The 21,662-nt window shown below is 31.7% G+C and overlaps 1 long non-coding RNA gene across 1 annotated transcript; it reads right to left on the bottom strand.

The window, feature by feature from the left end:
• Window positions 1–2,427: 2,427 nt before the first annotated feature.
• Window positions 2,428–21,347, bottom strand: LOC141302062 (uncharacterized). Its single transcript, XR_012342287.1, has 4 exons — window positions 21,251–21,347; window positions 7,185–7,290; window positions 6,301–6,391; window positions 2,428–3,647 (listed from the first exon to the last, which is right to left on the bottom strand). It is a non-coding gene; the product is annotated as an uncharacterized lncRNA (long non-coding RNA).
• Window positions 21,348–21,662: the final 315 nt, after the last annotated feature.

Below are 21,662 nucleotides of genomic sequence, written 5' to 3'. Positions count from 1 at the left end.
TGGTTTAAAATATCGGTTATCGGTTTACTTTATCTGTAATAATCATTAGCGACCCTGAAAAACACATATCGGTTGACCCCTAATACAAAATTTTAACATAATGTACATAATGAACAAAATGAAACAAAATGTCTTATTTAGTATTATTGTTAATGCACAGTATTAATATACAGGGCTGAATTTTCTAAGGACCTTGAAAAAATAAATATTCTGTCCTTTTATTTTGCTTTTCTATGGCACACCACTTGAAATATTAATTAATGTGAAATCATCGTGCCTTGACAAACTTGTGTTTAGTCTGGCCATTTTCCCTTCTATAGAAAACAGTATATTATTTATATTGATATATTTGCTTCTGAAACACAGAATCTATGAAACAGAACTCAAAACTGATAAGCTGAATGTGATGCAGAAAATCCATTTGAATAAACTGATTACATCAAATGATTTTGCTATCTTTGGTTATCAATATCGGTCATTTTCAAAACTGATTCGCCGATAAAATAATGTAAAAGCATTTAAAGAAAGTTTTTGTCAGAGCCCTTGTTATTCTTAATTTTGAAAAAAAAATTTTTTTTACACCAGACATATACAGTACCTTGCAAAAGTATTCATACCCCTTAATTTTTTTAATGTTTTGTTATGTTGCTGCCTTATGTTAAACTTCTTAATGCATTTTCACTGAAAATGCATATCAGAGCAAAAACCAAGCCCTGAGGGTAAAAAAAAAAAAAAAAAACCTGTCTGTAGAGCTCAGAAACAGGATTGCATTAAGCCACACATCTGGGGAAGGGTTCAGAGGAAATTCTACTGCATTGAAGCTTCACAGAAGCAAGTAGTCTCCGTTACTCCTAATTAAGGAAGTTTGAAACAACCAGGAGCTGGTCTCCTGGCCAAACTGAGCAATTGATGGAGAAGGGCTTTGGTTGGAGTGGTGACCAAGAACCTGGTGGTCACTCTAGTTGAGCTCCATGATCATATGTGGTCGTGTGGCCAGACTCAATTCTTTCCTCAGTGAACACACATGAAAACACATTAGCAATTAGCAATAAACCACCTAAAGGACCCTCAGAGTGTGAGAAACAAGATTCTCTGGTCTGATGAACCTCATTTCCAAGCGTTTGAAGGAAACCAGACACTGCTCATCACCTGCAGAGTACCATCCCAAAAGTAAAGTGTGCTGGTAGCAGCCTCATGCTGTGGGGCTGTTTTTCAGCAGCAGGGACTGAGGGACTCATCAGAGTAGAAGAAAAGCTCAACACAGCAAAATATAGCGATAGTCTTAATGAAAACCCAGTCCAGAGCATTCAAAACCTCAGACTGGGCAGAAGGTACAAAGCAAGAAGCACACAGCAAGAGTGGCTTATAGACAACTCTGTGAATGTCCTTGAGTGGCTCAGCCACAGCCTAGGCCTGAACCCAATTAAATATTTCTGGAGAAACCTGAAAATGTGTGTGATAGAGTTTGAGAGGTGAAGAGGTGAGGCAAAGAATGGCAGATAATTGGCAAATGCAGTGTGCAAAACTTCATCGTCAAAAAGACTTGAGGCTGAAAAGGTGCTTCAGCTAAGTGCTGAGTTAAGGGTATGAATACTTATGCAATCTACTTGTTTCAGTTTTTTGTTGTGACAAAAGTTTTTGCTTTGTCATTATGGTGTATGCAGTGTGGGAATGTGGGAAAAAGTCAATTAAAGCACTTTAACATAAAGCAGCAACATAAAACTTCAAAAAATGAAAGGGTATGAATACTTTTGCAACGCACTGTATATCAGTTCAAAATATTGATTATCGGTCTACTTGTTCTGTAATAATTAGTATCAACATCGATCCTGAAAAACACATATAGGTCAGCCCCTAATTTGACCCTTTTTGTGTTTGCAGTGGACTTGTTGATAAAAGAATGCAACATCTGATTTCATTTCATCTTGTTTTAATTATATGTATGATCATCATCATTATTACTCGTCCCACAGATTGCACATCAAAATCATCAGACATTTAGTTGTACCTCCTAAAAACAGGCATCCGTTCATGTCCCTAGAAAAAAAATGAAAAGTAAAACATACAAAATAACAGACTTAAACGCAAAAAAAAGAAAAGGATGGGTTTTCGAGAGTGCCGAGTCACTTTCCGCAGCCCACGCTGCACAAGATAAGATAGTACTACGCTACCTGACTCTGTTTTTATTATTTGTTTGATTTGTTTTACACGGTGAGGCGAACTTGTTATCCATTGTTTTGATGGATGGTGTTTGTATGCCCTCATTTACAGGCACAAAGCAGAAAGAAAAACCTCATCAATGCTCTATTTCTATCCAACACAAAAAGTAATAGGTTGTCAAATATTTTCCCGCAGTTATTTTTTTTCTACCTTTTTCATATTACTCCTTTCTCTTTTTTTAAACTTTGTTTTGCTTTCTTTATTTTTTACAATTTCAGCAACATTATTTTCTAACAGTGCTTGCTGTTTATACAGTAGACAGAGGCATCCTGAAGGTTAAATAGATTTCTCGTGAGGTTTCTCACAGATTTTTCAAAAATAAAAAGTAAATGCAGATCATAGAAATGATCTTGTAATAGATTCACACCAGTATATCTGGGCTTTACATACAGTAGTGAAGCAACATTAGCTTACCAGACGCAAGCTGGTCGGTCACATACAGAAAAACATGGGAGGATGGACAGAAGCTGAAGTCACACACACATACACACACACTGAATACGTACTCAAGGCTTTTACAGGGAAACTGTCCGAATATTACGGTCGGCGCTTCATAACAACTGCCCAAAAACTTGCAGATGAATCTAGGAAAATAGCTTTGAGCTTCAGAATCCGTAGGGGGAAAGACATCAACTGTGAATTGTAAACATTTGAAGACAGACCGAGAGTGTATCTTTCTCTCCGTTTATGACCGTAAACCCCCATCCCAACACACATGCTGATGTCTTGGACTTCCTCTGGCACTAACAGGAAACACAATTTACACATTTCCCCGCCTGTGGACACATGATCACACACATGCACACACAGAATAAGTAAATCTACGTCCACCGGCTGTCCAACACATCACTGACGAGTGAACCCCGCACACGAAACTCCTCCCACGAACCAGGTGTGAAACCCCGCCCCCTGCCACACCCCTCTAATCAGCATCGTTTGATTGACAGGACAGGTATGGCCTCTGGATCGGTTTGCAAAGCGTCTACATCCTACTTGTTTAATGCATGTGCCCCGCCCCTTTTTAATCGACCCGCCCCCTTGTGTTGCCCCGCCCCCTCTTCCCCATCTCCTTCCGTACACAAGGAGAGAGGACCGGGTCAAAATGCAGACTGAACACACACGTCGATAAGAACACAGAGTATGTGGAGGGGGCAAGTAAGCGAGACGTTTTCCCGAAGCCAGAGATCCGGTGTTGGTGGTTTTGGCGTGAAGGGGCCTGTTAGCGGTTTAGCAGTCTCTAGCACAGCGGGTAGGAGATTCTGGGACGCAAGTGGTAATGTGGTGTTGGCTGGATGGACGCTTTTATTTGGTTCAGTTTTGCGGTGACGCATTTCCGTTTCCATAGGTTTTTGATCGAATTGGTTGGTAGGTTGATTTATTTGGTTATTTTTGTGTCAGGATATCCAGGTTTAGGTCCATAAAGTGCCCTACAGTAAGAGAGAAAAAGAGACAAAGATGGAAGATGAGAGTCGTACTGAGCTCCAGGGTGTTTTCACACTTGGGGTCTCGGAAGGTGGTCTAAGTGTGGTTTGCTGTAAGTCAGCTGTGTGGGTGACGTATGAAGTGCATTTATACATAGAAACACAAGCATGTTTAAAGGGGTCCTATTATGCTCTTTTACAAAGTCTTTATTTCGTTTTGGGGGTGTACTTGAACATGCTCTCATGCTTGGTGGTTCGAAAAACGCATTATTTTTCACATAATTTACATTATTACAATAGCTTTCTCCCTAGGCTGGCACAAACGGCTCGATTAGTTCCGGGTTCCGCCTTCCGCAAAACCAAATGTGTTGTGATTGGTCAGCGGTCCCACTGCGTTGCGATTGGAAAACAGCGTAGACCGTGTTCCGCCCTGCTGCGCCCCTTCCCAAAGCAGCAAACTTGATTAAAGTGATTCTTACGTTTTAAATCTGGATATTTTTCTTACAAAAACACATCGGATCGTTAAAGGAGGCTTTTACCGACCGCCCCGGAGCGACTTGTTTTGGACTGATTGAGATAAACACTCGTCTATACCGTTCAGTTCTAAAGCTTGGGAGAGCTAGGATTATTTTTAATGTAACTCCGATTGCATTCGTCTGAAAGAAGGAAGTCATATACACCTATGATGCATGAAAGGTGAGTTAATAAAACGCTACAGTATTGTTGGTCCTATCGTCAGCCTGCGAGATCGCCGATACATGATATTATCATTATTGTGCTAATGTATTTATTATTTACATGCCCGAAACCATAAGGCTAGTGAAGCTATCTACACTGTATGATGAATAAATGCCTTACCACACACTGCACGTCTACGGCACGGCTTCAACGCGTGCACGGATGATCATTAGTCAATGTTCGTGTTTACATCAGCCGCGACTCTGCGTGTGTTTGAAACCTGTACACCGCACGTCAAAATTTTTTTTATTATATATTATATATGCTATATTCAACTACTACTACTAGGTATTACTAATGAATAAATACATAAACAATAAATTGATTACTGAAGCATTATTGTTAATACATAATAATAATAATAATAATAATAATAATAATAATAGGAGAGTTGTCTGAGTTCTAGATGTTTGTGAAAAAAATAGTATTATATTTTACATATGCAATATTTAACTTACTACTACTACTACTACTACTAAGTATTATTAATAAATAAATACATAAACAATAAATTGATTACTGAAGTATTATTATTATTATTATTATTATTATTATTAATAATAATAATAAAACTATTATAATATTAGGAAAGTTGTTGCGTTCTTGATTATGTGAAAATAAATAAATAAATACATAAATAAATAATAAACTAATTACTGAAGTATTATTGTTGTTAGTAATAAATAATAATAATAGGAGAGTTGTCTGAGTTCTAGATGTTTTTGAAAAAAAAATGATATAGTATTATATATTATATATGCAATATTTAACTTACTACTACTTCTACTACAAGGTATTACTAATAAATAAATACAAACAATAAATTGATTACTGAAGTATTATTGTTAATAATAATAATACTAATAATACTAATAATACTAATAAAATTATTATAATATTAGGAAAGTTGTTGCGTTCTAGATTATGTGAAAATAAATAAATACATACATAAATAATAAACTAATTACTGAAGTATTATTGTTAGTAAAAAATAATAATAATAGGAGAGTTGTCTGATTCTAGATGTTTGTGAAAACAATGATAGAGTATTATATATTAAATATGCAATATCTAACTTACTACTACTACTAGTTCTACTAATAAATAAATACATAAACAATAAATTGATTACTGAAGCATTATTGTTAATAATAATAATAATAAATATTGTTAATGTTAATAATAATAATAGAGTTGTAGATGTTTGTGAAAAAAATGATATAGTATTATATATTATATATGCAATTTCTACTACTACTACTACTACTACTAATAAATAAATAGGTAATACATTGATTGCTAAAGTATTATTGTTAATAATAACACAAATATTAATAATAATAATAATAATAATAATAATAATAGGAGAGTTGTTCTAGATGTTTGTAAAAGCTGATTTTTTTTAGAGTACACAAATGTAAAAACGGTGTATTATTACTGTTATTTGTAGTATTTGAAAAATAATCACAAAAAATAATAATATACTATTGAAGTGGTATTGAGTTCTAGACCTTTGAAAAACATTAAAAAAATTTTTTACAGGACTTAAGTGTGAAAACTTTAATTTGCACAATAATAATAATACTAAAGTGGTCTGAGTTCTAAAGCTGTATGAATGCAATTTTATTTTTAGATGACTTTTAGGTGACACTTTTACATTTACTACATGTCTAAAAATGCTCCTGACAAGTGTAAAGGCATGTTTACGATAAAAGCTTGTGCGAAAAAAAAAAAAAGTGTTGCTACTCTGGAAAATGCATTCTATTAGTCTATTTGTAAGTGGTGCACTGAAGTAATGAGATAATGCTGCTAATCACCATTTAATTAAGTCAAAAATTCCAATATAAAATAATCACTTGAAATATCAGATTGCTGAGCACAATGTTTGCATGTGGGTGAATATTTGTGTGCGGATGTTTACCTTCTCAGTGGTAGCAGAAGTAGATGATGGAGGTCAGTCTGAAGGATGTTCAGGGCAGGAGCGGTTGATCTCAAACCAGGAGTCTATACAGCTAATGAAAAAAGATGTCAGTTTAGGTTCTATTCTAATGTCATTTACATTAAGAAATTGACCATTTCCATTTGCATAAACAGCCACAATGACTTCCAGCATTAAATCATTTTGCTGTCCTTTCTAAAAAGTGCTCAAAATGACTAAATCACAACCAACATATTTGCCATTGAATATACAGCTATGTGGAGCAGCATTCTGGACTGAAGCAAGTGTCACAAATGTACGCCGGTTGCAGCTGGTTAGGTCAAAAATATTACGATTAACTTAGAAGTGATAGGATTTATCGGTTGTCACTTTATTGTGCCTCGGCTGGTTAGGACTGAGCGTGTAACTTGCTTGTGGCAAATTTGTTTGATTGAGCTTCAACATCTAAAAACATCTCTGGAAAAGAATGAGAGCAAGCCAATCGCTTCACTCGAGACATAAAGACTTTACAATATGTGTGCTATTCAATACCCAGAAGCCTCCTGCTGAGACACTATATACAGACATGAAATGTCAATCACAGAGTTACATAATCACATAATTATATATAGGACGTGACAAGGTTTGTGTTTCATGCTCAATGTAAACTCTCAGGCAATTTGACAGGCGTTCATTTGACTGGCTAAAAGCTGTAACATTTCCTGTCATGTTTAAGATCAGACTGACACAAGGAGGTTTGTCATTATCACAAGCAATTTACCAGCACTGGTGTTGATTAATAAGACTCTGATGATATAAACTGTGCAATAAAAACGATGGATCTGATAGTGAGGTAGAGGAAAATGTGTTGTTGCTGTTCATTTTACCTTTTGTGATAGATACAGAGGCACGGCAGTCTAGCGATGGTGTCTCCTTGCTGTAGCTCCTCGAGACATATTACACATTCTCCTGCGTCTCTTGACAACACGTCATCTGTAACACACACACAGACACAAAATGAGCACATCAAAACACAAAGCTAAAGTACTGTGTATTTCAATATTGAAATATGAGATATTTCAAAATAAATTACATTTTTTATTCAGTAAGGATATATTAAATTGATCAAAAAGTGACAGAAAAGAACATTTATAATGCTACAAAAGACCGTTCTTTTGAACTTTCTATTCATCAAAGAATCCTAAAAAAGTAAGTATTAGATATACACTACCAGTCAAAAGTTTTTGAACAGTAAGATTTTTAATGTTTTTTAATGAAGTCTCTTCTGCTCACCAAGCCTGCATTTATTTGATCCAAAGTACAGAAAAAAACTGTAAAATTCTGAAATATTTTTACTGTTTTCTATATGAATATATTTTAAAATTATTATTTTTTTCTGTGATTCCAAAGCTACATTTTTAGCATCATTACTCCAGTCTTCAGTGTCACATGATCCTTCAGAAATCATTCTAATATGCTGATTTGCTGTTCAAGAAACATTTTCTATTATTATCACCAATATTTAAAACAGTTGAGTACATTTTTGTCAGGATTCTTTGACGAATAGAAAGATCCAAAGAGCAGCATTTATCTGAAATAAAAAGCTTTTGTAACATTTTATACTATACTATTCAAAAGCTTGGAGTCTGTATAATTTTTTGAGAAAGTAATGATAGAAGTTCATACTTTTATTTAGCAAGGATGCTTTAAATTGTTCAAAAGTGATGATAAAGACATTTATAATGTTGCAAAAGATTTCTAATTCAGATAAATGCTGTTCTTCTGAACTTTCTATTCATCAAAGAAACCTGAAAAAAATTCTACTCAGCTGTTTTTAACAAAATAAAAATAATGCTAAATGTTTTTTGAGCAGAAAATCAGAATGATAGACTGGACTAATAATGCTAAAAATTCAGCTTTGAAATCACAGGAATAAATTACATTTTAAAATATATTTAAATAGAAAAAGTTATTTTAATTAATAAAATAGTTTTTGCTGTATTTTGGATCAAATAAATGCAGGCTTGGTGAGCGGAAGAGACTTAGTAACTAAAAAAATCGAGAAAAAAAAAAAAAATCGTGATTTTTCTGAAAAAATAAAAAAATGTGGTATGATATTTTTGCCATATCACCTATAGCTGAGATACAACTATTACAAAAAAATCTGAAATCTGAGGGTGCAAAAAAATCTAAATACTGAGAAAATCACCTTTAAAGTTGTCCAAATTAAGTTCTTAGCAATGCATATTACAAATCAAAAATGAAGTTTTGATATATTTACGGTAGGAAATGTATGAAATATCTTCATGGAACATGATCTTTACTTAATATCCTAATGATTTTTGGCATAAAAGAAAAATTGATTTCAACCCATACAATGTATTTTTAGCTATTGCTACAAATGACTGGTAATTGAATGAAGTAAAAACTTTTCAACATTTTACTGTTTTTGCTGTACTTTGGATCAAATAAATGCAGGCTTGGTGAGCAGAAAAGACTTCTTTAACAACAACAAAAAAAAAAACATTACAAATCTTACTGTTCAAACACTTTTGACTGGTAGTGTATTATGTTTTTATGCCGAACACAGTTTTTGTGGCTAAACCAGGGCTGCTCAACCCTGCTCCTGGAGATCTACCTACCTGCAGATTTTAGTTCCAGCCCTGCTCCAATACAGCTGTCTGTAATTATCATGTGCTACTTAAAGGAACACTCCACTTTTTTTGGAAATAGGCTCATTCTCCAACTCCCCCCTTGTTGATAAGTTGATTTTTACCATTTTGAAATCCATTCAGCCGTTTTCCTGTTCTGGCGATATCACTTTTAGCATAGCTTAGCTTAGATCATTGAATCCTATTAGACCAATAGCATCGCGTTCAAAAATGACCAACGAGTTTCCATATTTGTTGTATTTAAAACTTGACTCTTCTGTAGTTATATCGTGTACTAAGACCGGCGGAAAATGTAAATCTGCGATTTTCTAGGCCGATAAGATTAGGAACTACACTCCCATTCCGGCGTAATAGTCAAGGAAGTTTGCTGCCGTAATATGGCCGAAGCAGGCGGAGTATTATCAGAAATGAGTTCCCAGCTAGTTTAGCATTTGCACATGTGCTGCGTGGTATTACTGCTCCTGCTTCAGCCTTATTACGGCAGCAAACTTCCTTGACTATTACGCCGGAATGGAAGTGTAGTTCCTAATCTTATCAGCCTAGAAAATTGAAGCTTTGCATTTCCACCGGTCTTAGTACACGATATAACTACAGAAGAGTCAAGTTTTAAATAGGACAAATATGGAAACTCGTTGGTCATTTTTGAACGTGATGCTATTGGTCTAATAGGATTCAATTATCTATGCTAAGCTATGCTAAAAGTGATATCGCCAGAACAGGAGAACGGCTCAATGGATTTCAAAACGGTAAAAATCAACTTATTAACTCGGGGGGAGTTGGAGAATGAGCCTATTTCCAAAAAAAGTGGAGTGTTCCTTTAAGAGATTAATTAGCTGGTTCAGGTGTGATTCTTCAGGGTTGGAGCTGAACTTTGTAGGATAGTAGATCTCCAGGAACAGGGTTGGGCACCCATGGGCTAAACATTGTCTTTATTCAGGATTATTTAATGATATAATTGTAATGTGTATGAAATGTCACACTTTTGCTTTAAATACATTATTTTTGACAAAACAAAAATATATACACTGCTGTTAAAAATTTTAAAATCTGAAATCTGAGGGTGCAAAAAAATCTAAATACTGAGAAAATCGACTTTAAAGTTGTCCAAATGAAGTTCTTAGCAATGCATATTACTAATCAAGATATATTTACGGTGGGAAATGTACAAAATATCTTCATGGAACATGATCTTTACTTAATATCCTAAAGATTTTTGGCATAAAAGAAAAATCAATAATTTCAACCCATACAATGTATTTTTAGCTATTGCTACAAATGACTGGTTTTGTGGCACGGGTCACATATTTCCATATCGTTTTCAGAGAAAAACTCTTTAAAAACACTAACTACAATTCAAAAGTTTGAAATTGGTACATTTTTTTAAAAATACAGTAAAAACAGTAATATTCCCCTTGTACTAAAACTCTGGTTTTACCATATTTTATAAAATCAATGTAAACTGACTTTAAACACACGAGCCGTGTAGATTTTTGCAACACAACTGTGGAACCAACCTGTCACAACTTGGGATGTTTGATACTGCAGATTGATGAAAACACACTGTGCTTTATACAAAACGGCTTGTTTGCCAGCAGGGGGCAGCGGTGAGTAAAGACGCATGAAATGCAGTTCACAGCGTTCCTCTACTTTCTCACTCGCAGTGGCGGCTGGTTGAGTGAGGCGGCTTGGCAGTCAGCATAACTAGTAGTTAAAGACAGTTACTCATGCTTAATTGCTGTGTGTATGTTTGCGGTGGAGAGATGACGACGAGGTGTGAACTCATTTTCTGCTAATAGCTTAAGGGCAACAACCAACACGATTTGACTTGCATGCCCATACCAGCATAATGAGTCACACAAACACACATACATACACACCGTTCTCAGCCTGTTTTAGTTTCCAGTAAAAGTCTTCTTCACAGGAAATGCGCCAGAAATCGAAACAGACCACTTCCTTTCGTATAACGTGCACAGCTTCCCCTGGAAACACCTGTGTGTGTGTCAGTGTGTAAAGGTGAGGAGCGTGGTAAATACTGACAGAAGGTTGAAGAATCACGACAGGATAATGGAGTTCGTGCAAAACGCAGGATGTCGATTGAGGGTTAACCCAGTTTCCCAGAACGCTTCAGGATAAATCTAACAGACACCATACAGAGGTGCGATACCACTTGAAAGACGTGTCACAAATTTGTTTGTGCCGTTTCGTCTTGAATAGTTTAGTTTTAACGAACAATAACAAAACTTTTCTGGCCAGCCATCTGCATTGGCGGAAAAGTAACGCAGGGCACCTGAGGTGAAGATGAGGAGATGAAGCTCTATTGTTTTGTGTCCAGGGAGCAGGCAGACGGGACAAGAGATAGATTGCAGTATAGAGAGGATGTGATGGAGAGAGAGAGAACGACACGGGGTGGAAAGCAAGAAGAGGTGAGCAGGGAAAAACAGGAGATGATGGCAGGAATGAATAGAGAACAGACGGCAGACATATGCTCCAAATACAAATCAGCTTAGCGAGGCGACGCAGTATGAGACACTGGGGGCAGTTGTAACATGCTACATTTCTTCAAAGTTAGGCTGAAATGAAACTTCTCCTCACTAAGCATGCATTTGTTTGATTTAAAGTACAGCCAAAACCGTAAAACTTATTACTATTTAAACGAACTGTTTTCTATTTGAATATATTTTAAAATGTAATTTATCCCTGTGATTTCAAAGCTGACATTTTTAGCATCATTACTGCAGTCTTCAGTGCCACATGATCCTTCAGAAATCATTCTAATATGCTGATTTGCTGCTCAAAAACATTTATTATTGTTATTATTATGTTGAAAAAAGCTGAGTAATTGATCGAAGTAAAAACATTTCAACATTGTACTGTTTTTGCTGTATTTTGGATCAAATAAATGCAGGCTTGGTGAGCAGAAGAGACTTCTTTAAAAAAAAAAAACGTTACAAATCCTACTGTTCAAAAACTTTTGACTGGTAGTGTATTATGTTTTTATGCTAAACATTGTTTTTTTCAAGATTCTTTGATGAAATAATTGTAATGTCACACGTTTGCTTTAAATACATTATTTTTTGACAAAACTAAAATATATACACTGCTGTTCAAAAATTTGAGATTAATGTTTTTTAAAGAAGACTTTCTTGGTCATCGTGGCTGCGTTTATTTGATTAAAAATACAGAAAAAAAACTGTAATATTGTGAAATATTATTGCAATTTAAAATAGTGGTTTTCTATTTTAATATACTTTAAATATAATTTATTCCTGTGATGCAAAGCTGAATTTTCAACATCATTAATCCAGTCTTCAGTGTCACATGACATGCTGATTTGCTGTTCAAGAGACATTTATTATTACTGTCAATGTTGAAAACAGTTTTTGTGGTTTTATTTTTTCCCCCAAGATTCTTTGATGAAAAGAAAGTTTAAAACAACAGCATTTATCTAAAACACAAATATTTTGTAACAGTCTTTTCTGTCACTTTTGATCAATTTAATGCACCCCGAATAAAAATCTGAGTTAAAAATATCTTACTGATCTAACCTTATATACTGTCTACTGTACTAAAATAAAAATGATTTAATTTATCTCAAATAATGTGCTTGAAATAATAATTAAATATCACACTTTTGCTTTAAATACATTATTCTTGACAAAACAAATATATATACACTGCCGTTCAAAAGTTTGGGATGTTTTTAAAGAAGACTTTTCTGCTCATCAAAGCTGCGTTTATTTGATTAAAAATACAGAAAAAACAGTAATATTGTGAAATATTATTGCAATTTAAAATAGTGGGTTTCTATTTTAATATACATTAAAATATCAGTTATTTTTTGAAACCTGTGATACTTTTTTTTAAGATACTTTGATAATTAAAACTTTAAAAAGAACAGAATTTATTTAAAATAGAAATATTTTATAACAATATATGCTACCGTTCAAAATTTGGGTAGTGATTTTTTTTGATAAAAAGTGATAGCAAAGACTCATAATGTTAGAAAAGTGTCTATTTTGAATAAATGCTGTTCCTTTTAACTTGTTATTCATCAAAGAATTCTGAAAAAAGTATCACAAGTTTTAAAGAAATATTAATTTGATTATAGATCAGCATATTAGAATGATTTCTGAAAAATCGTGTGACACTGAAGACTGGAGTAATAATGCTGAAAATTCAGCTTTGTATTACAGAAATAAATTTTATTTTAAAGTATATTAAAATAGAAAACTGTTATTTTTACTTGCAATAATATTTCACAATAATACCGTTTTTTTGTGTATTTTTAATCAAATAAATGCAGCCTTGATGAGCAGAAAAGCTTCTTTAAAAAACATTAAAAATCTTACTGATCCCAAAGTTTTGAATGGCAGTGTATATATATCTATCTATCTAGTTCTTCAAAACATTTTCCAATTTTCCAGACGCTGGTCCCGGCAAAGCAAACAAGCTGCCCTTTCCCCCCCACACATCCTCGGATGACAGCAGGACGCACACCCTCCTGCACTTGAGCTTGTTATCCTCTTAGGGCCGATGGCTTCAGCAGCTCAGACGAGCTGCACTAGTTTACAGGAATGGACAGGTGTGTGTGAGACAGACAGAGATCAGGCGCTGGTTAGGCCTTTTAATTCAAGTTGTTGGTAATCATGTTCCTCATTCTTTCCTCTAGATAGCTGTCAGTTTGTGTCTAGACTATTCGGTCTATTCAGCCCCTGAAATGTTAACGCTATTACTCTGATAGCAGTTTTGTGTGTGTTTCACTCTCTGAAGGGCCCATGTGAGCTGACCAGTGTGTCTTTTCCAAGCCAGGACTATGCATGATGATATTTTAATACCTGCTGTTAAATTTAGCTCTCACATGGGGAGGGGGATGAGAGAGAGTTTTTCAGAGGGCAGAATAACATTTCTGCTACACAGTGTTTTCTTCGTGGTCTCATGGCTGAAAGAAAAATCTATCTATCTATCTATCTATGTACTATCTGTCTGTCTGTCTGTCTGTCTATCTGTCTAAACACTACAAACAATTCAATGGATCAGACAGTGTTGTTTTTGACAACCATCTTAGATTTAGTCTGGTGAGTTCACACCGGACGCGAATGAAGCGGCAAGCGCGAGTGATTTACATGTTAAGTCAATGCAAAGACGCGAATAGCCATCCTGCCAGCTCGAATGAGGCGGCGCGAATGACGTGATTCGCGCAAATTACGCGGCACAAGTTGAGCGTTTCAAGCGTTTGCCGCACCATTCGCGCAAGTTCAAAAATCTGAACTTTGGCGAAAATTCGTGCCTCGTTAACCAATCAGGAGCTTGCTCTAGTAGTGACGGAGGCAGAAATCTGAAACAACAATGGAGGACAAAATCACCGTTGCTGTCTGTGGTTACTCGGAGCTGTACGATACATCTTTGTACTTTTATAGAAACTGAAGAGGTCGGACAATCTGGTAAGTTTTAAAAAAACGCTCTTTACTCAATATGACCTACATATATATACATATTGAGACTACAAGCAAGCTAAAGCTGGCAAATTGAGCTCATTCACCTATTTTACAACTACTTTCCCGCTGACTAGTGGCAGACGCCCCTCCCATGACGCGAATTCGCGTCTGTTGTGAAGTAAATTTCACGCGCGAATGACGCGAGTTTTTACGCGCGAATGAAGCGAGTAAACTAAAATGTTCAAGCGTCCAACTACGCGCGAATAGCGCGATTCATTCGCGCAAGTCGTGTCCGGTGTGAACGCACCATTAGTCTTAGTCTTTTGGACTAAAATGCTTATTAGTTTTAGTCAAATTTTAGTCACTTCTAAATGTGATAGTTTTAGTCCAATTTTAGTCGACGAAAAGTCAAAAAGGTTTTAGTCTAGTTTTAGTCAAAAAAAGGGGGAAAAAGTCTTTTAACAAATTAATGTAGGTCAGTAAGTATTTTGCTGTTTGGTAGTGTAACTTATAAGTTGTGAAAATAGCAGATCTATAGTTCAACACAATGTGAGCTTCCGGATCGACTATTTTCACCAATAATTACAATAATGAAGGAATGGTTTTAGACATAAAAGACATATATTTGAAATTCACCCATAGGTCCTCTCGCTGTTTGCGACCACCCTGTGTGCAAACTGCCGCCATCATGGTTAATCGTCTGTCTGTCTGAGTGACAACAATGTGACGTGTTGAGCGTAACCAAACAAGGATAGAATGCTAAAACGGCTTGCCATACTAGTATGGCAAAGAGTATTTAATGCTAAAACGGCTTGCCATAGCGGCAGATACTTTTTCGGTTGTAATTACCATGCACAATAAGCAAAAATGTCATGCATTTTAAACATCTGACGGACCACCCACTAACATTTTCGTCTATTCTCGTCTCGTCAACGAAAACTCACACACGTCTCGTCATGTTTTAGTCATCAACGAGCCATTTTTATCTCGTCATCGTCTCATTATCGTCATGAAAAAAAGTGGCGTCAACGAAATAATTTCGTCATCGTCATTGTTGACGAAAACAACACTGGGATCAGATATTAAATGTTTAAGCCAACTCAAAAAAAGAGCTTTTACCTTAATAAATACTCCAAATACCAAAAATTCAGTAGGTGTGTTGTTACCACACTAAACGATTCAGTGAATAATAATCTATAATCTATTTATGTGTTTTAATAAGTAATTTCTCATTTTTATTTCAAATAATTTTTTATTCAAATAAAATGAGTTAAAAAATAACAGAAATTGTTTTTAAGATAATAGGTTAGATTCAAATTAAATATAATTTAATTTATACATTAAAAACTGCTAATATTTTATATAACAAGAAATATGAAAACTTGTTTAGATTGATAAAAATAAAATACAATTAATAAAAAACTTAATTCCTTAATGCATTTATTTGATTTATATTAATATATTGATTAATTTAAAAGTCATTAAAAGTGCAATTATTGTCATATTAGAAGAAATTATGACATAAAAAACATAATTAAATAAAATGAATTAAAAATAAAAAAGTATTTTAATAATCAAAATTAGTTTTAAGATAATAGGTTAGATTAACATTGAATACAATTAAATTACAAAAAAAGTAAAAACTGCAATTATTTTTTAAATAAGATAAATATTATTCATTTATATAATTTTAAATAAAAAAAATTATCTAAACATTTTCATATAAGATAACAGGTTAAAATTATTTTAAAACATTTTCATATAAGATAACAGGTTTATTTAAAATAAAATAACAAATAAATGTATTTATTTTATTTGAATTAATTACTTTTTAAATGATTAAAAAATTGCAATTATTGACATATAAGATGAAATGAAACAATAAAATTAATTAAAAATACAAAAAGTATTTCAATAATCAAAATTATTTTTTAAGATAATAGGTTAGATTAACAATGAATACAATTCAATTACAAAATAACCCCTAAAACTGCAATGAATTTTATATAAGATAAAAATAATACAAAATTAATAAAAAACTCAATTATTTAAAAAAAAAAAAAAAAAAAAAAATTAAATAGAAAATAAATGTATTTTATTTATGTTAATTTATTTTAAAATTATTGCAATTATTGTCATACAAGGAAAAAATGAAATAATAAAATTAATAATAATAATATAAATAATATAAAAATAATTAAAATAAATATTTTAATAAATAATAATAAATAATCATTATATATATATATATATATATATATATATATATATATATATATATATAAATTATAATAATAAAATTAATGTTTTATATATTTTAAGAAAATAGGTTAAAATTTAATACGTAATAAACTGAACTAAATTATTTTAAAATAAAAAAGTATTATAATAATCAAAATTATTATTTTAATAAGTAATACATTAATAATATAAAAAATAATAATAAAATTAATATTTTATATATTTTAAGATAAGTTAAAAATTGTACATTTGTAAAAATATTATTACATTTAAATACAATTAAATTACAAAAAATACTGAAAACGGCAACTATTTATTATAAGATACAAAAATATGAAAATAAAATAACATTTAATGAGTTGTTACCACACAAATCGATTTAGTAAACTATAATTAGAATCTACCCCATAGTTAAATGAAGATAAATCTTTCTCTTAGACTTTTGCTTTAAATACATTATTCCTGGTTTAAAATAATTAATACAACAAAAAAGTAATGCCGCATAACGTATAAAGCTATTCAGTAATAAGTATTAATGTTGTTCTTATTATTTTTTAAGTGTTAGAATTGCATTCAACCCCTTTGCAAATTGCTGAGATCTTATATTTAATTCAATATCATTATATTTCACATTATATTGCTATATATTCATATATATTTTTATATATACACTGTTTCTCTTACAGTACAGGTGCCTTTGTTATTTTGCCATCTGCTGAATATTGTTCCAGTGAAATCCCCTTGACTTTAATACCATCTCCTCCGAGGCTGAAACACATATTAGTTGAGGAGAAGTCCAATGTTACATCTAGGGGTATTTCCTTGCCTGGATCAATACAAACTGGGGTGGATGAGAGTTCACAGGCAAATGAAGGGCTAGCGGATACAAACCGTACTCTCAAAAAGCGAGCAAAGTGTACATACTGCATTCACAGACAGCGAGCAGATCTGCTGACGGGTGACTGTCACTGGCTGCAGTTGACAATGGGACAGAGTGCATTGTGGGAAATAAGATTAACTGCAGTGTGTTCTGGTCTGGTAATGTCACTAACTTGAACATGGTGGGGTCAGCAAGGGACAAAATCATACAACGAGGGATTAAATAGAAGCAAAACAGATGCAAATGTAAGGAAAGCGAGTGTTTTTGCTGTTTATGCCTTGTATTGATTTACTTTTAAAGGTGACTGTACATTTACAAGCCTTGTTTTAGCTCGATAATTATTGACAAGTAAAGCAAAAGGCATTAAATGAATGTTTCAGTGAAGACGGATCATGTGACACTGGTAAAGATCAGATGCATCACTGCGGGTCACCTTTAGCTCAAGCTGGGTTGGACAGCTGTCCCTCAGTCAGGTAGCTGTCAGTCAGACGTCCATCCAACCCAACACAGCTGTTACAAGCAGAGAATACGCATGTCATCGGGTCACTACAGCTAAGTCTGCAAAGCTGCACTTGACGGACTGATCCAAAAGCTCTCAGAATAGATAGGGAGCTAGTGTTGCTTGTTGTATCGCTATCACTTTAAAAAACTTTAGACTGCTGAAAATGTAATTAACAATTAACATTGCATAAAACTCAACAGTCCCTCACACTTTTTTAGACTGCTGAAAACGAAATAAAATGAATAAAAAACAATTTATTTAAAACGTTTCCGTGTAAGTTAATAGGTTAAGATTAAAATAAAATAACATTTTAAACATAAATGTATTTATTTTATTTATATTAATTTATTATGAAAAGAAAAATGAAATAATAAAAAGAATAAACTAACAAATAAAATATTAGGTTAAGATTCAAATACAATTAAATTGAACTATTTATTTATTTTATTTGTATTAGTTGAAATTTAGTTGTATTAACTGAAATTCTTATGAATAATTATGATGAAAAGTAAATGAAATAAAACAAATGAGCTTAAAAAGATCTTAATTATTTTAATAGTTAAAGATTAAAATAAAATATTAAAATAAATGTATTTATTATATATAAATTAATATAAAAATGATTTAAATTGCAATTACTGTCATATGAGAACAAAATAATGAAAAGGGTGATGAAATGAAATAATAAAATGAATAAACCAAAATTTAAGATCTAAATTATTTTAATAGGTTAAGATTTAAGTAAAATAATGTAATAATAAATGTATTTATTCTATTACTATTAATTAATTATGAAATGATTAAAATGCAATTATTGTCATGTAAGAAAAAATAATTGTGAAAAGAAAATGAAATAAAAAAGCTAAATTATTTTAATAGGTTAAGATTAAAATAAATAAATATTATTATATATAAGTGAATTTTAAAATTATTAAAATTGCAATTACTGTCATATAAGAACAAAATAATGAAAAGAAAATGAAATAATAAAAAGCATAAACTAACAAATAAAATATCTTAATTATTTTAATAGGTTAAGATTCAAATACAATTAAATTTAACCATTTATTTATTTTATTTGTATTAGTTGAAATTTTGTTGTATTAACTGAAATTCTTATAAATAATTATGATGAAAAGTAAATGAAATAAAACAAATGAGCTAAAAAAGATCTTAATTATTTTAATAGTTAAAGATTAAAATAAAATATTAAAATAAATGTATTTATTATATATAAATAAATATTAAAATGATTCAAATTGCAATTACTGTCATATGAGAACAAAATAATGGAAAGGGTGATGAAATGAAATAATAAAATGAATAAACTAAAATTTAAGATCTAAATTATTTTAATAGGTTAAGATTAAAATAAAGTAATAATAAATGATTTATTCCATTACTATTAATTAATCATGAAATTATTAAAATGCAATTATTGTCATGTAAGAAAAAATAATTGTGAAAAGAAAATGAAATAAAAGATCTAAATTATTTTAATAGGTTAAGATTAAAATAAATAAATATTATTATTATATATAAATGAATTTTAAAATTATTAAAATTGCAATTACTGTCATATAAGAACAAAATAATGAAAAGAAAATGAAATAATAAAATGAAGAAACTTAAATTTAAGATCTAAATGATTTTAATAGGTTAAGATTAAAATAAAATAAAGTAATAATAAATGTATTTATTCTATTAATATTAATTAATTATGAAATTATTAAAATGCAATTATTGTCATGTAAGAAAAAATAATTGTGAAAATAAAAAAGATAAAAAAATAAAAAAAAGTATTGATTTTATATATATTAATAAAAAAAACAATTATTGTCATGTAAGAAAAATAATTGTGAAAATAAAAAAAGATAAAAAAATGAATGTATTGATTTTATATATATTAATAAAAAAACAATTATTGTCATATAAGAAAAAATATAAAAATAAAATTAAAAAATAAAATATATGAACTAAAAAAAGATCTAAATTAAATTATTTGATTTATATTATAGTGAAATAATGAAATGAAATTATTAAAATTGCAATTATTGTCACAGAAGAAAAAAGAATATAAAATAACTAAAAAATACAAGATCTAAATTATTTTTATAATTGCAATTACTGTCATATAAGAAAAAATATGAAAAGAAAATGAAATAATAAAATTAAACTAGACAAAAATGTACAGATCTTTTTTAACAGGTTAAGATTAAAATAAAATAAATAAAAATATTATTAAAATTATTACAATTTTATTTATAATAATTAATTTTCAAATGATTAAAAATGCAATTTTTTAATTATATTTTTTTTTATGAAATAATAAAATGAATGAATTAAAAAAATATTTAAAAATGGTAAAATAGGTTTACAGTTAAGAGATAATAGGTTTAGATTCAAATTAATGAGGTCATTATAATTATTTTATAAAGTATAAAAATGATATAATGGCTTTTTTTAATAAGGTCTTTTAAAAAACATATTAGAAATTTTCAGAGATGTTAGAAGTCAGTTTATTAAAACTCAGGGCTCAGTTTTAAATAAATTAACCAAAGCATAAAATATAAAATTGTAATCAAAGTCAATCTTTTTCTTAATAAAAAAATGTAATTGATCACAATTCATCAAAGCTCTAAACTTCTTTCTAAAGAAAAAGTTCATACAGAAAAAAAGTTCTCTGCCTCTGAAACAACCTTTCATCGAATGTAACCATGGGGAAAATACCATTAATATTTAATATTTAATACAGCCTTACATTTAACTCTGGGATGATTGATGAAAGGATTCAATGAAAACCCAATAGAAAAAAAATTAAATATCACCCTATTTATTTCCCACCGAACATTTAGTTTTACTCGGATATCCATCATATTACGAAACTTTAATGCGATGCAAATTCAGTAATATCTTAAAGACAATATGAGTAGTAATAGCAGACATACCTGAAGTAAAAATCCATAGAGAAATATTTAAAAAACGTGACTGTAATTTGACAGCCTACAGATGACATTAAACAGCAAATAAGAAGATGGAAGACCTAAATTAAGAGGTCATCCACAGTTCACTTTTTTTTTTATCTCCGAAAATAGAGAATGAAAAGATAAACTAATACAGCGACACCAAAAAGGAGAAAATAGTGAAAAGGATAGATATTAAGATGACACAGCTGAAGTTAATAGAAATACAAGTGGGCGGGGTCAGTGTGGGCGTGTCTTACCGTTGTAGGAGAGGCGGGGCTTGCTCAGACACATGATGAAGTGAACCTCCATCTCATTGGATGCCACTGATTTGGAGCAGACAGGACACTTAAATCCTGGAGAGGAAGAAGAAAACAGCATTGTCATAACTCTTGAAGCGACAATAAGCCGGCGAAGGCGGTGGAATGAGCTGTGACAGTGATGCAGCAGTCTGATAACTGCCAATGCCATAATCCTGCGCAACATGTTATGTTTCTATCGCCCTGCTGCAAATGCATTAGCTCGGCTTTTAGTAACTTCGGTGATGCAAAGCTTTTTTAACTTAAACTCACACTTTACAAACACATACATCAATGCCACTTGTTCAGCAATGCCATTATGACAGCGGCAGCTACATAAGGCTCACGTTAGGCCGGTATCAGCAAATAAACA

This window comes from Garra rufa, chromosome 25, assembly GCF_049309525.1.
Source record: "Garra rufa chromosome 25, GarRuf1.0, whole genome shotgun sequence".
In the NCBI taxonomy this organism is placed as follows: domain Eukaryota; kingdom Metazoa; phylum Chordata; class Actinopteri; order Cypriniformes; family Cyprinidae; genus Garra; species Garra rufa.
The sequence above is the reverse complement of the archived record's forward strand: the minus strand, read 5'-3'. Positions and strand labels throughout refer to the sequence as shown.